Below are 9,017 nucleotides of genomic sequence, written 5' to 3'. Positions count from 1 at the left end.
CCCACCTGCCTTGCCTTCTGTCCAAACGCTGAGACTCCAGTGTGAGTTTTCCTCCTCACCGGAACCAGATAACTTTCTTCCATTTAGACTGCATCTTCTTAAACTCGCCTGCTTCTGCTACTGTGAATTTAAGCTTGCTTGGCTCTCCCTGGCCCCACCTGAATAGCAGTGAGCAGACGACCTTCATTTAGTTAGCCAGGGTTGCTCTCCTTCCTGAGGCTCGGGTCACTTTTCTTCTGGTAACTTTCCTGACTTAAAGTCTTTCTTGCCCACTGACCTGAGGCTGCTATCCAGCAGCAGAGCCCCGTGACTTTTGCCTCTAGATTGACGAGTCTACTTCTGGAAATCAGGAGGAAGGAGGGGAGGGTAAAAGGCGCGCCATTCCCGTGTCTGAGAAGGGGGGAGGTGAGCAGAGTCATCTGCAATTAGCGGATAATTAGCGCCGCTGACCCTTGGGGCTCATCAGCGCTCCCGGGGCCAGCCCCCAGCAATCAGCCAGGGCAGGTCGAGAGTGTCAGGCCCGGGAATGAATAGGGCTCATCAGCGGCGCGGGAGTCGGGGAGCCAATCAGGAAAATTAATAGCGGAAGAGAGGGAGAGCGAGCGAGGGAGGGAAACCCGGACAGACAGACAGACAAGAGAGATCGATGTAGGCGAGAAATGAGGGGGCAAATAGAAAAAGGCGGATGGGATAGGGAGGGAGAAACAGGAGCCATCAAATAGGAATTGGGATAGAAAGGAGGGCGGGAAAGGAGACTGCGGGAGGGAGGGAAAGGACGAAAAGGATGGGAAAGATGGAGGGAGCAGGGCGAGAGGAACGGTGAGTACTTGGTACAGTGTGGGCACTGGAGGAAATCGCCCACGGAGGCCACGGTGAGGGACCCGGGGAGTCCGCGAAGGAGGGGGAGTGAGGAGGAGCCAGGGACAAGGGGGACCGCCGGGGGCGAGGGTCAACCGGGTCTCCCGAGGACGAAAAGGACCCCCCCACCCTCCCCGCCACGACACACCGAGATGAGCGGTCCAGAGTCGCGGGACCGCGGAGGAGCGCGCCCCCTGCCGTCCGCGTCTCGCCGCCCGAGGGGGCGCCCGCCGCGCGGTCCGCCCGGGGGACCCGGGAGGGGGCGTCGGGGGGCAGGCTGAAGGCCACGCTGAGGGACTGGCCCTGAGTCCGACGGAGGGCGGCGGCCCGGGCCGGGGCAGGGGCGGGGGGCGCTCCGATCGCGCGCCCGCCCCCACGCCCTCGCCGCGCCCGCAGCCCCGCACTCGGTCCACGCGGGGGCCAGCCTCCGGATCCGCGCCTGGAGCCGAGTGGGCAGAGCCGGAGGGGGGTGGGGGAGCGGGGGGCGGGCGGGCCGGAGGGAGGGGCACCGGTCCCGCCGCTGCCGCTGCCTCCTCGGCGGCCGCAAACTTTCACAAAGCGGCATGTCCGGCCTCATCAATCTCCATTAATAATAGTTGGTTGGGCTGCGGGGGGCGGGCGGGGGTCCCGGGCCGGCCGGCCGGCCGGGCCTCTGGGAACGGGCTCTGCGGAGGGAGCGGGAGCCCGGGCGCGGAGGCTGCGGGCGGAGGGAGGAAGTGAAGCGTAATTTGAGGAAGATGGATGAGTCCGGAGGGCGACACCCCCAGCCCGCCCGCTTGCCCGCCCCCTCCCTCCTTATGAGCGAGAGGAGCGCGGCGCCGGAGCCACACTGCGCCGAGCCCGCGCCCCGCCGCCACCTCGGCCCGGGAGCCAGGCAGCCAGCCCGGCGTGCGCGCGCGGGGCGCCCGAGCCGCGGGGGCGCACGGCGGCGCCCGGAGGGGAGCGCCCCGGGGTGGCCGCTGCTCCGGGCACCATGCAGCGAGCCGGCGGCGGGGGCGCCTCCGGGGGTAGCAGCGGGGGCGGCGGCGGCGGCGGCGGCGGCGGGGGCCCGGGCACCGCCTTCTCCATCGACTCTCTGATCGGGCCGCCGCCGCCGCGCTCCGGCCACTTGCTGTACACCGGCTACCCCATGTTCATGCCCTACCGGCCCCTCGTGCTGCCTCAGGCGCTGGCTCCCGCGCCGCTGCCCGCCGGCCTCCCGCCCCTCGCCCCGCTTGCCTCCTTCGCCGGCCGCCTGACCAACACCTTCTGCGCGGGGCTGGGCCAGGCCGTGCCCTCGATGGTGGCGCTGACCACCGCGCTGCCCAGCTTCGCGGAGCCACCCGACGCCTTCTACGGGCCCCCGGAGCTCGCCGCAGCCGCCGCCGCCGCCACTGCAGCCCGAAACCACCCCGAGCCGGGCGGCCGACGCCCGGAGGGCGGGCTGGACACGGACGAGCCGCTGCCCGCCCGCGAGAAAGTGGCAGAACCCCCAGCGCCCCCGCCTGCGCACTTCTCCGAGACTTTCCCAAGTCTTCCGGGTAAGTGCCCGGGGCCGACCAAGTCGCCGGGCGGGAGGCTGGTCCCCCTGGAAGTCCGAGCCGGCAGCCTGCTCTCGGAGCCCCGGCACCTGCTCAGAGCCCCCTGAGTCCCGGAGCCCCATATGCGCCGCCGTTGTGCGGAGCCACCTCCAGGTCCCAGATCCGCCGCCCGCTCTGCCTCCAGAGAGCCTGCAGCCTCGGCCCCGAGACTCGCCCGTGCTCCCGGCCAGACTAGCGGCTTGCCTCCCGGCGGTCTAGTCCTCCGGCCCCGGCTCCCGCGGCTGCTTGCAGAACCTCTTGCTCCTCTGCTGGGAATAGAGAAGCTGCAAGTGTGGGATTCCTGGGGACACCAGCCAGACCCCCGGGTGAGGGGGCAGTGGGGCAGCTTTCAGTTCAGTAAGGGCTTCTGCGGAGGCGGTGGTTGACCCCCTGCGGGCCCTGGGAACGCAGGGGCAAAGGGAGCGTCTTAAAGTGGTGCTGATGGTGGGGGGACCTGTGTGTCTCTTGGGTGTGGAGGTCGCTTCTGAACTGGCGGATTTACAGCCAGGCCTTGGAGAATCAAGCGAGGGCCTCGCACTGCGGACTGAGGTGGTCTGGGAGGCGGAGAGACAGGCTGAAGGCAGGGCTGAGTGGGGTGTGGCCCCAAGGCCTGGGAGTCCAGAATCCAGCTAAGATCCTGGAACCAGTGAGATTCAGCTAAGAGATCGTTCAGGGATCTCCAATCCTCCATAGGAGACTCACCTCTCAGGAGAGGTGAGGTGTATTCAAACAATCCTGTTTCTAATTAGTCCAAACAGGCCTCCCTGTTGACCTTTAACCCCTAGAAGCTGGAAAAGCTTTCACTCTCCAGAGGCAGATTCAGGTGTGCTGAGACCCACAGCTTATGCAGTTTGGTGGGTGGGCCCTATTTAAGAAAAACAGGGACTTCTTGCAAGTGTGGTGTTCTGAAGCTTCAAGTTCTTTAACATCAGGATGAAGCTGCCTCTGCTTAACCGTTCATCACATCCAGTTTAGCAGGTGGAAGGGACCCAGGAGGCTTGGGGGAGGACTCTAGTACAAGGAGAGCCAGGAACCCCCTTTGTCCTTCGTCAGGAGAGCTGTTCCTGGGGAGGGGTTCCTGGGCCCTTTCTCAGAGTTGTCCAAAGGGCCAGTACTTCTTCCAGACCCCAAGGGCTGCTCTGGAGTCTGTCTGCCTCTTCTTTCCCCCTTTAGCCCTGGGCATTCTGGCTCTGGGGTACTCAGCTGCTGGTTTTTTGTACCTGGTTGGACCAGGAGGAACCAGTGACTGAAATCTAGGCAGCATCTCCTGGGAAGGATCCAGAGGAAATGATAGAGCAGCAGCTGGAACGTGGGAGGAGATGTCCACAAGATAAGGGGTGGGGGTGGGGAGGAGCCACAGGAGGACAGGAGGAGGGAAGGGTCGGTGGGGAGTCCTGAGACAGAAGGGAGAGCCAGGCTGGTGGCGTTGGGGGGTGAAGGGGTTTGGAGGCAGTAGGAGAAGCAGACACTTGAGGAGCAGATGAGCAGAGCCGGAGGGGAGAGGAAGACATCCCAGTGGAGGAGAGCAGGGGTGGAGTATCCCCAGGGCATGGGAGACCAAGCAACTCGTCCTGCTCTTCAGGTTCCCCACTCCGCCCGCTTCTTGTTTTGCCCCATCTGTGCAGTGGGGCCTCTTTTCTGAAGCAGGTAGAATATCGGCAGGAACACCAGGCGTGGAGGTGGGGAAAGCAGAAGGAAAGGACAGGAGAGAAACGCTGAGGAATAGAATAGAGGCGCACAGACGGACTGCGCGCCCAGCTCGTCCAGAGATGCGAGCATGGAGAGGGCTGCCTGTTGGAAGAGACGGGCAAGGGGTTTCCAGTGCTGGCTCCAGGAAAAGGGGAGCAGCATTTCTGGGCCAGAAGTGTGTGTGTGTGTGTGTGTGTGCAAGAGTTCTGTCCTGAGAGGACTGGGAAGGAGCTAAATAAATATACTAGTAGGAGAGAGGGGAACGTTTCAACACTAGGAATAATTTTTTTTTAAGGTTTGTCAATATTGAGAGTTACAAGAAATGAATTTATATACAGAACGAGGAAGAAAAGAGCTTCATCACCTAAAGAGAACGTTGGAAGCAGTAAAGGGGATTGTTCATCGTTCCTGGAGTAACGACAAGGAATTTCTTTGCTAAGAAGGATGAGAAGGAGACCTCCCAGAGGAAGAATTCTGAGAGGTGCTGGAGTGAAGGTCATCCCCCCATTAGGAAGAGAGGCACAGAAAGGGTTCTCAGTGGGGCTTCTGGGGCTGAGCAGAAAGGCGAGATTTCAAATGGAAGGTTCACAGTTAATGAATGGGAGGGCTTCCTGTGACTTCGGCTTCTTCTCCCTCTTAGTGCAAACTCTCCCGACTCGTCTTCACCTCACCACTCATGTCCACCTTCCCAGTCTTGATTTTTTTTCCCCAACAGAGTTGAGAAAAGAAAATAGCAATTCCAGAAACGTTAGACATAAAATCGGTTTGAGGAGTGATGACACATGGCCCATGCTGAAAGTGGTGGGAAAGCGAACACTCCGCTTGGCAAATTGTATTAGAGTATTTAGTATGAAGTAAAAGAGTTCTTAGAGCGAATAATGGAGTTGGAACCTCATTACAGAAGATTTTGGAGACGGGATGGCATCTTTAAAGTGACAGAGGAGGAATTGCTATTCTACTGTGAATGGGTAACGTGGGTCTGAAGTTATTAATTTACATTTGTCTAGTGTCTTACAATTACTATCATTTAAATGAAATTACAGTGAAGATAGGCCAATTTGGAGGATGGTGAGTGAAGTTCTTTTTGTTGGGAATTTGAAGGACTATTTCTAAAAATTTTGCTGAGAGTTGAGACAGATAGCGCCCTACTAGAATTGATGAGGAAGAAAGCAGAACTTTATTATGATTTGATGGCAGGGTAGAAGCTATATTAGCAGGCAAAGAGAAATACCATGTACAGAAATAATGGGGGCAGAAAAGATTTGAAAATGGTACCCTGAAAGCAATTCTAAGTTTGGAGCATGGGAGCAGTCGATGTGGATAACTGGGAGAGATGTCTTAATAGGAGTGATAACAGAATTCTGAACTAGCAGGGAAGATTTAAAAGTATGAATCAACAGAAGCTCCCAGAGCAGTGCCATCTAGCAAGTCATTTATGTCATTAAAATAATTTTCTTAGCCACATTCAAATAGTAAAATGAAACAGGTGAAATTAATTTTTATAATTTATTTAACCCAGCATGTCCAAAATATTATTTCAGCATTATTCAATATAAAAAATTTAATGAGATGTTTGATATCCTCTGTTCACGCTGTCTCTGAAATCCAGTGTTTGTTTCACACATTCAGCGCACCTCAAGTTCAAACCAGCCACGTTTCACGTGGTCTGTAGCCTCGTGTGGACCATAGCTGACGTATCAAATGTGGAGAATTGTAAGAACGGTCCTGTGAAAGGGATGAGGGGAAAGGAGCTTTGAAACAGGTGGGTAGTGAAGTTGTTGATGTGTTAGGAATACGGAGGGAAGAGACCAGTTGGCCCCAAAAGACATGAAGAAAGAGAGTTCTGCCTTGAGTGGGATGGGCAGAGATGATCTTGCATGTGAAGGTGTGTGAGCTCTGACTGAGTTATCGAAGCTGACTTGAGAACGTGGAGCTCACACACGTCACAGAGAAGATGGGGGAAGCGGATGCTGCGTGCTAGGGAATGATGAAAAGAGCTGTCCGTTCGGAAAAATTCAGGAGAAAACTTTGATTTGGAGGTGTTTCAGAGCAGCAATTCATTCAAGGAGGAAAAGGGCTGGATTGCCTGAAAACAAATAGTTAAGGGATGGTGGATACTCTGTATGTGATTGTTGTGTCAGCAACACAAATAGAGTGAGAGTGTTTTGAAAGATAATGCCACTGCTGAGCGTGGAGAGGGAAAAACCACTTGTGGTTGAGATGGTATGGAAAAGAAAACGTGGGGGGACTAACCTGGGAGGGCGATGGCAGGGTAGCGAGCATTCTTTTCTAAAACTAAACAGAAAAAATTTGCTAATTTCTGAATAGAGACTGGCAATAATGATGGAAACCATTCAAGGAGGCTAGTGTGATATCTGAGTGCTGACTGAGGTCAGCCACGCACCTGGCTGTAGCCAGGGAGCGCTGAAGACGACCCATCAGTTAGTTTCTGAACAGGTATCCATTATGACTGCTGGAATATATTTACTCACAAGAGAAAAAAACTGGGAAGAATGATGTGACGTGGAATTAGAGACTTCTGTTAGAAACAGGAGGGAGATTTTTCTTGGGAGTGATGGAGAGCATGTTTTCCTAGAAATTTTGAGGATGAGCATACAGGGAAAGGGACTGCTCCATTGACGTTTAGAGAAAGGCACATGTTGCATTAACTTCATGTGAGTGAAAATGGACATTTATTTAGGAGTGACGCAGGGGTTCAGGTCTCAACTTTGTCAGTCATTAGCTCTACAGCTTCTGCAAGCCACTGAGTTCAATTCAGGAAACATTTGTTGTGTGTCTGTTATGACCTTAGTTTTAAGACACTCTGCGTGGTGGGTGCTAAGTCGCTTCAGTCCTGTCCAACTCTTTGCGATCCCATGGGCTGTACTCGTCTCTGTCCACGGGATTCTCCAGGCAAGAATACTGGAGTGGGTTGCCATTTCTTTCTCCAGGAGAGCTTCCCGACCCAGGGATTGAACCCACATCTCCTGCAGCTCCTGCATTGCAGGAGGATTCTTTACTGCTGAGCCACCAGGGAAGCCCTTAAGATGCTATGTTTATCGCTCAGTCATGTTGGACTCTTTGTGACCCCATGGATTTAGCCCCCAGGCTCCTCTGTCCACGGAATTTTCCAGGCAAGAATACTGGAGTGGGTTGCCATTTCCTCCTCCAGGGGATCTTTCCAACCCAGGGATGGAACCCGAGTCTCCTGCATTGCAGGCAGACTCTTTACTGTCTGAGCCGCCAGGGAAGCCACTTAAGACCCTATAAGTGATTCAAAATCTTATCACTTCTCTAGGCTTCAGTTTCCTCACCTATAATGTAAAAGTTTTAGTTCAGATTATTTTTAACATTCCTTTCAGCTTTATAGAACTAAAAGCTTGGTTTTCTAGCCTCAGAATTTAGAGTCAGACTGTTAACATGGACTCCATGGACCCCTTGTGAGGAAATCTGTTAATTATGGATGTGGAAAAAAATTTTTATGTCTGCATTTCTACTAGCTTCTCACTGAAATTTGACACATCCTGTGATTATGAAGGTAGGCCAGAAACCATCGCAGGGTCCACAGTACCTGAGAGTTTTGTCGCCAATAGAGATCACAGATATTTTCATACAAATTAACAATTTTTGGAGACATATTGTTGTTTAATGAATTGATAAAGAAATGTAAGTGATTATATCTCAAGTCGGAGAAGGCAACGGCAAGCCACTCTAGTACTCTTGCCTAGAATATCTCATGGACGGAGGAGCCTGGTAGGCTGCAGTCCATGGGGTCACTAAGAGTCAAACACGACTGAGCGACTTCACTTTCACTTTTCACTTTCATGCATTGGAGAAGGAAATGGCAACCCACTCCAGTGTTCTTGCCTGGAGAATCCCAGGGACGGGGGAGCCTGGTGGGCTGCCGTCTATGGGGTGGCACAGAGTCGGACATGACTGAAGTGACTCAGAAGCAGCAGCAGCATATCTCAAATACATTTAAAATATTTGATAACTGTGTTTTATATAATTGCTCCCTAGTGTAATCCTCTTTGTTATGCACCTAAAAGCGCTGTTCTGAGGAGGGGCTCACAGGCTTTTTCAGGCTGCCACCTTTGGCTGACCCTGGGTGAGACAGAGAATGCTATTGGGAGGATTGGAATGGATATTGAGATACCTCGTGCCTCAGTGAGGGCAGCACTTGGGAGGGTTGGGAGAGGAGGGGTCTCTGCTGTTAACTAGGGAACTGGAGATTCTAGAAGTGAAAGTCACTCAGTCATGTCCGACTCTTTGTGTCTCCATGGAGTATAAATTCTCCAGGCCAGAATACTGGAGTGGGTAGCCTTTGCCTTCCCCACGGGATCTTCCCAACCCAGGGATTGAACCCTGGTCTCCCGCATTGCGGGCAGATCCTTTACCGTTGGCTGAGCCACCAGGGAAGCCCAAGAATACTGGAGTGGATAGCCTATCCCTTCTTCAGCGGATCTTCCCGACCCAGGGTCTCCCGTATTGCAGGCAGATTCTTTACCAACTGAGCTATCAGGGAAGCCTAGAGTCTAGAAGGTTAGGGCATAATTCTTAGACTCAGTGCAATGGGCTTGAATAGTCTATACTGGGACTAGTGGGAGAGAGGCAGTAATTGGAATGAGGAGGGGCAAATGTTTTAACCGGAAAGGAGGACCGTAATATTCTGAGCAAAGTATTGGCATTGAGGGTAGTGTTTGAGTGAGAAGCTACAGGCAAGGATTTTTGCCTTGGAAATAACAGAGAAAGAAGGATCTTTGCGGTGAAACGGATTGGGAGTTAGGCAGCAGCAATGATACAAGTAGTGGGGTAGATATACAAAAAAGAGAGGCGCTTGAAGAGGAGCAGTGGGAAGAAAAGGACTCCCTGGGAGAGAAGTCTCCCCAGAGGGAATGGTGGGGCCGGGGG

The sequence above is a fragment of the Bos taurus genome, chromosome 4 (genome assembly GCF_002263795.3).
Source record: "Bos taurus isolate L1 Dominette 01449 registration number 42190680 breed Hereford chromosome 4, ARS-UCD2.0, whole genome shotgun sequence".
Taxonomy (NCBI): domain Eukaryota; kingdom Metazoa; phylum Chordata; class Mammalia; order Artiodactyla; family Bovidae; genus Bos; species Bos taurus.
This window is presented reverse-complemented; position numbering follows the sequence as displayed.